Consider the following 7,607-nt stretch of genomic DNA (forward strand, 5'->3'; position numbering starts at 1 on the left):
GGGAAGGGCATAGTGAGGGATGGCCAGACTAAAGGTGTCTCCTGCAGGCTGGTATTTCATTTGTAAACAACAGGGACATTTTCAGAAAAAAGTGCCCTAAAGGAGTTAAAGCATATTTCCCTTGCAGGAAACCTGGGCATTTTGCAAGTAATGTGTGCAAAAGCCCATACACTGCAGAGAAACAGGAGGGGGGGCGCCCCTCGTGGGCCCCAACACAGAGTACTTATCCTGTACAGGCAGTAGGAAGCCAGACAAGTCCCAAGCCCTCCTCTGGGACCACGTTCGAGGAACAAAACCAACAAGCCCACAACCAGGTAAATTTTTGGTAATAACCAAGGCAAGTTTGCATATGTTCCTTGGAGTATCCTTGTGGATGTACATCCAGTCCCTACTCCTTCCTATTATTGGGACACTCCACCTGTGCCCCAGTTATTGTACATACAATAGTGCTAACTCAACAGGAGGACAGATTTTGGATACTAATCCCCATGCCCATTCTATTGATATTCCTCCAGAACAGCCTTTTGGGTGTTATATTCCCTTGTCAGCAGATAAAGTAAAAGTGAATCTGTGCCAACATATTGACTACCCCAAACTAATGTACACGCTAGTTATACAGAATGTTCCCTTTGAGAGTATGCTAGACACTGGAGCCAATATCTCCATGATCCCAGCATCAGATTGGCCACCCACCTGGCCCACTATAGTCCCTGGTATCACAGTGATGGGTGTTGGAGGCACCCAGATGAAGAGGCAGGCTGCTGCTCCACTCACCTGAAATGGGGATGGAAAACAAGGGATATTGTTATTGTCCATGGACTAAGAAATTCATTGTGGGGGAGAGATATATTGAAGGCTTTAGGGGTTGCTCTGATTACTTTGAACCCAAAAGGGTAGGGGGCACTGCCTATACACTTTAATTACCAGCTTTGAAATGGAAAATTACAGAGCCTGTATGGATAGAGCAGTGGCCCATGAATAGAGAGAAGTTACAGGCTTTACACAACATTGTGCAACAACAGTTACAACATGGACACATAGAGGAAACATTTAGTCCATATAATAGTCCTGTTTTTGTAATAAAAAAGAAATCTGGTAAGTTCAGGGTGCTGATTGATTTAAGAGCAGTTAATGCTATTATGGAGCCAATGGAGGCCTTGCAGCCAGGGCGCCTTTCTCTCGCCATGATTCCAAAAGATATGCATATAGTTGTGTTAGACATAAAAGATTGCTTTTATTCCATTCTGTTGCACCCTAATGATTATGAAAAATTTGCTTTTAATATACCTTTCCTCAATTGTAACACACCTTCTTTTCGGTTTCATTGGAAAGTACTGCCACAGGGCATGCAAAACAGTCCAACCTTATGTCAGTGGTATGTTAATAAAGTAATACAACTGGTTAATCAAGAATTTCCCAATGCTTTGATTGTTCACTATATGGACGATCTACTGCTGGCATCTAGCAATGAAACTCAGTTACAATATGTGCATCAAGCAATCTTCACTGCACTGCAGCTCAATGGCTTATACCCTGCATCTGATAAAACTCAAACTCAACCTCCTTTTTCTTACCTGGGTTGTAATGTTCTCTTCTCTAAAATATAATCGTTCTCTGGGAACAGGTTTCCTGGGGGGCTTCTGGAAGCAGCCTTAGTTTCAGTTCAGTTCAATAATCACCCTGAATGCAGCCAGGAGTTAAAGTCCAAATTCTTGTCTCCTTCAAAGTCTTGTCTCTTTTCCTGGGCCCAGTTAGCTTTCTCAGAGGCCTATGTCTCTCCTTGGTTCTGAGAGCTCTATCTGAATGTCTCCATCCAGCACAAAGGTGGAAGTTGGAATGAATCTTGACTCCGCCTCCGAAAGTGGGATTGTAGGCTTCTGTGGGCTTGTGAACCTTCCAGAAGTCCAAGAGTAGGCTTGTCCTTTTGTGGGCTTGTGAACTCCTCCTTATATATGCTCTCTAAAGGTGTGAACTCCTTTAAAGATGTGAACTAAGTACATAAGCATTAGCACCTTGTTTCAAGTTCTGGTCCATAACATCTCCCACTTTCTTTTGATTTAGAACATAAGGTGGTCATGACCTCCCTGGCTTCTCAAGGATATAAGAACCCCAAAAAAGATGATCATGCCTTCTCTGACATCTCAGGAAGGGAGATGAAAACACCAAAAGAAATGGGAAATCAAATCAGATTAGTGGGTTTCTGAAGGGGTTCACTCTTAAAACAGGTATATATAAATCCATCAATATGGGAGGTATTACACATAATTACATAAATTATATAAGCACATAGCAATATAACACAGGCTAGAAGTGAGGTAACAAATAACATGAATCAACATGAGGAATTAATACATGTCCATAAATCCTAGAAATAGTCCAAATGGAATCCATTGTCCATTAATTCATGTGCCAGGAATCCAGTAATTCCTGCAAGTTTTGAAGTCCTCCAATATAGTCTCATCTTGTGTTAGGGAATCCAATGATTCCTGGTGGTTTTCAAATCCTGCAACAGTCTTTATCAACAATTTTTCATCTCAAGGAATCCAATGATTCCTGCTGGTTTCAAGTGCTGCAACAGTCTCATTATCAGCCATGCTCTTTCAGTGTCAGATGTTTCTTAGATCTTCTCCTTTGTTTTGAGATTTTTCTCCTTTTCTGTCTCTCTCCAGGTGTTCATTGCCACCCATGTGTTTCCTCCATCTGTTTCCTTCTGTCGTAAAAATAAAAGCAAACCCTCTCTCCCAGGCAGTTAACCTATTTAGTCCCTTCTATTTACCACTTTCTTAATCTCATCATCTGGCAATTATATTGGTGCTGTTTGCAGTGGACACTGCCCTATTGGTTTAAAAGGCCTATATCCCCCCCCAAGTGTAATCCCTTTCTGCCCTCTGATTGCTTTTTGGCTGATTGATCACATCAGAGTACTGACTTTCTAAAGACTCTCTAGGTGTAAACTCAACTGCCATCATGCCCCACCTGTCTTTTGTATGATATCTTGGGGCTGGGCCCTGCCTCTCATTTCCCTGGGTCAATCTACATTCTGAGGCCCAGTGGAAACCCTTGTGGCATTTTGGACATAGGGTATTGGGTTTTATTCTCTCACCCTGTCCTCTTAACTCTATATTTACACTGAGCTCTAAGATGTCCTATTTTTCCACATTGAAAACATTAATGACTCTAGAAGTCCCTTGCCAAGAGGGACCCTATCTTCCTATGTTCATCATAGTTTGAGTATAATAAGCATTTGTGCCCATTGTAGCACAGTGTCTTATGATCTCCTCTAAAGGAGCATCTTTGTGTAGTCCCCATATAATTCTTTTGCAAACCTCATTGGCATTTTTCTTAGCCAAATGTCTGGTCATTATTTCTGTAGCTACATTTTCTCCAATGGTTCTTGTGACAGTTGTTTGCAGACGTCCCACAAAATCTGCAAAAGGTTCGTTGGGACCTTGCTCTATTTTAGTGATGGCTTTACCTCAATCTTTTTGTCCAAGGAGGGAACCCCAAGCTTTGTTGCAGCAGTGGCGATCTGTTCATAAACTATTGTGGGGTAATTAATCTGTTCTGAATTCTCTCCATACTGACCTTCACCTGCTAATTGGTCAAAAGTGATTTGTACATTAACTCCTGTTTGCCTATTGTATTGAGCTTGAATCCTACATAATTCATGATACTCCAAAAGCCACAACAAGTTTTATCCAGGTTCTAAACATGCTCTTGCTATGGATTTCCAGTCACTAGGGGTTAGGATTTCATAAACTAAATTATCTAGTAACATCTTAACATAAGAAAATGTAGCCCCATAAAGAGTGCAACCCTTTTTCAAATCCTTATTTTTTCCCAGATCAAAAGGAGTGTATCTTCTCCTTTTTTGACCTGAAGAGTCAAACTCTTCAATCACAGGGTATGCATGTATTAAATCAGATACATCCTGTCCTTCATTTTTTGCCTTAACCAATGTTTTTTCTAATCTTGTCATAGACTGCTTAATAAGTGGTTCTGATTGCCTTACTGCCTCTCCCCCTCCTCCTCCTCCCTCCACCCATTATGGGTTAATTGAGGGAGGTAGATCAGGGAATTAGAAATCATCTAATTTCTCCTGCTGTGAATTCTTATCTGATTCTTCATCCTTTTCACCTAGTTTAGTTGGCACCTCTCCCTCCTGCTCTTTCTTCTTTTTCCTTATTCTATAACTTATATAATTTCCTAAAGCCAGTTGTATTAAATTGTATGTATTAAGTGCATCCTTGGAAATTGAGTCAGGTCCATTTTTATTGTAGTATTGACAAAGTTGCTCTCCTACTAATTTCCACTCTCTAGATCCAATTCTTTTTCCATGGAGAACCAAGGAGATGTGTACTGTACAGTTTCTAAAAGTTCAGTGATCTGTTCCCAAATTATAATCAAACCTTGGCTTTTCATAACCCTGACAATGTTCTCTACACATTTTCCTTGAAGAGAAACAAGGCTGTTTTCTAAACATCTGTCCCATATTAGCTGAAATACTTTTTAAGCTCTTTAACAGAGTTCCCTTGTTTATTTTTGTACTCACCCTAATTTCTGGGTCAAGAAGACTTTTCCACTGAAATCAGGATCATGTCTGTCCCATATTTGGGAACCTAAATGTAATGTTCTCTTCTCTAAAATATAATCGTTCTCTGGGAGCAGGTTTCTTGGGGGGGCTTCTGGAAGCAGCCTTAGTTTCAGTTCAGTTCAATAATCACCCCGAATGCAGCCAGGAGTTAAAGTCCAAATCCTTGTCTCCTTCAAAGTCTTGTCTCTTTTCCTGGGCCCGGTTAGTTTTCTTAGAGGCCTATCTCTCTCCTTCTGAGAGCTCAATCTGAATGTCTCCAGCCAGCACAAAGGTGGAAATTGGAATGAATCTCGACTCTCCCTCTGAGAGTGGGGGCTTGTTTAACCTCCCAGAAGTCCAAGAGTAGGCTTGTCCTTTTGTGGGCTTGTGAACTCCTCCTTATATATGCTCTCTAAAGATGTGAACTCCTTTAAAGATGTGAACTAAGTACATAAGCATTAGCACCTTGTTTCAAATTCTGGTCCATAACATGGATTATGTGGTGGATAGAATGTATGTTTCTCTACATCCCCCCCCCCAATTAGATAAGACTAAGGTGAAAACTCTGAATGATTTTCAAAAGATAATTGGGTTAATATAATGGATGAGGTCAGTACTTCCTATTCCATCTTTACTAATGAAGCCTCTATATGACATTTTACATTGTTCTCCTGTCAGTGGACTCCAACAGCCAGGGACAGTCTTCACTCCATTCAAAGATTATGGTTTAACCAACTCATACATATAGCCCCCACCCTTCCAATTGAGTTAACAATACAAAAAGATGCCACCATGTATGCCATACTCCATCAAAGACAGGACCCTATTGAGTGGTTATACCCTCAAAGATCCACGAAGATCATAGTATCTTGGATAGACTTGTTGGCTGAATTTCTTTGGACCTGCATACAAGGAACACTATGGCTTAACGGGATTTACCCAATTGTGCATGCTCCCATACCAGAACAACATATTTTGGTTATTGCACAAGACATCTTGTTATGGGTCTCCATAGTGTCCATCATAAGCTTTAAACATAAGCTGTGATAGCCTCTATCAGATGATGAGCCCCCTATGGGTCCCTCCTAAGATAATATCTATAGAACCAGTCATGGGTCCAACAGTGTTCACTTACACCACTAAATCAGGGAAAGAAAGTTGCAATAGTATGCCCTAATACCAATCAACAATGGGTTCTCCACACCCCCTATGAGTCTACTCAACAGAATGAACTGTTTGCTATTAAGAAAGCCTTAGAATTCTTTCCTCAGGCATGTAATTTTGTTTCAGATAGTGCTTATGCTGTAAAGGCTCTTCTTCTTCCTTCTGCTTTCATTGAAGATATAAATACTAATATATCTTTCTTGCTTCAAACAGCTCAATCAATACTCCTTGCCCAAACCTCTCCTGTGTTTTTCATGCATGTTTGATCTCATACTGATGGTCTTGGTCCCATTTTTTCAGGCAACTGAACAAGATATGCTCTACTATGCTTTTCTTCAGTAGAAAACATTTCTCCCTCTTCTTCAGCTCGGGACGCTCATGAGAAGTACCATTTATCCTCTAGATCACTGTGAATACTGTATCGTCTTAGCAGAGAGGAAACGGCCACTTTAATTTGCCATGTGTTATATGTGCTCCCTTTCCACCCCCCTCCTTCAGTTCCCTCTCCATAGAATCCCCATGGTGACCATCCTAATGCCCTCTGGTAAATGATGTTACCCATTGGGGCAAGCATCTTATTCACATTACAGTAGACACCTTTTCCAGGTTCCTGTGGGCAACTATTCAACCAGGTGAGATGACCAGACATGCCATCTCACATTTGTATCATTGTTTCTCTCTTGCAGGCTTTCCATCCTGCCTTAAAACTCACAATGGCCTCACATATTCCTCCAAAGGCTTTGCTTTCTTTTTATAGGAATTTGGGATTCACCACCTCATAGGCCTTCCTTATAACCCTACAGGTCAGGCAGTGGTTGAGTGTGCCCTGCACACAAAGACTGTTCTACAAAAACAAAAAGGGGGACGTGGAGGTGGAGGGATGGGATGCTTAACTCAGTCTAATTAGATGTCAATCTCTGCACACTTAGTTTTCTTTACTTTTCAGCCATTGATACCCTTACACCAGCTTTATGCTTTTTTGCTATGCCACAGGTGAGGGATTCATAGGTTCCACTTTATACCAGGATGGCTCCAATGCAATGGCGAGCAATGTGGAAGGACATATCAGACAGGTCATGGAAGGTGCCCCTTCCAGGGATGGTGCACAAATGGGGGACAGGGTAGGCTTATATCATTCCAGGTCCCAATGAAGCCGGACAGTGGGTGCCAACCAACTCCTTGCGACTCCTGGGACCTTCAGAACAAGAAGAAGAGCAAAAGGAGGTGGAAAAGGAGGACGAGGACGTGCTAGTTGGCAGAAAAAAGAGAGCGGAAGAGAAGATTGAAACGGCTGTATTGTGGACTTGCTCTTCCATGTCATTTTGACTATCAACCTGTTTGTGTGACTCCTTTGCAATGGAACACCACCTCACTAATTACACTTGGGAACAAGTCAGAGATCATCTTAGGGGCGCTCTGGTAGCTGCCAATGTGTCTAATCAAATCCAAGAATTAGCAAAGCTTGTTGCTGGCATCAACGTGTTAGCAAAAAATTTCAGCCTCCTTAACGATGCTTCTCATGACCTTTTTGATATATATATATATATACAATGCCAATACCCTCATGGTTGTCTCATATTTTATTATTAATCACCTTTTTTTATTGTATTGCTTTTGCTTTTATCTTGTATTTTCCGATGTTTTCTCTCTCTTTTATGACAATCCCTTGCAGGACTGGTGGTCAAGTAGCACCCCCTTCATAGAAAACAAAAAGGGGGAGATGCTAGGGAACTTAGCAACAAGAGTGCTAGGTAACGGAACAAGAGTCTGCATTAATCTTGTGACCTTCATCGTGTACCTTGCACACAATGCCCAATTTGCTTAAGCAACAAGTCTGTGCAAAAACAAGTCTTGTGCAAACCTGATTCTT

General features: G+C 41.4%; 1 long non-coding RNA gene across 1 annotated transcript; it reads left to right on the forward strand.

The window, feature by feature from the left end:
- Nucleotides 1-7,302, forward strand: LOC141559442 (uncharacterized). The gene is made up of 2 exons (XR_012487417.1): nt 1-314; nt 6,731-7,302. It is a non-coding gene; the product is annotated as an uncharacterized LOC141559442 (long non-coding RNA).
- The last annotated feature ends 305 nt before the right edge of the window (nt 7,303-7,607 follow it).

This window comes from Sminthopsis crassicaudata, chromosome 3 (assembly GCF_048593235.1).
Source record: "Sminthopsis crassicaudata isolate SCR6 chromosome 3, ASM4859323v1, whole genome shotgun sequence".
NCBI classification, from domain to species: domain Eukaryota; kingdom Metazoa; phylum Chordata; class Mammalia; order Dasyuromorphia; family Dasyuridae; genus Sminthopsis; species Sminthopsis crassicaudata.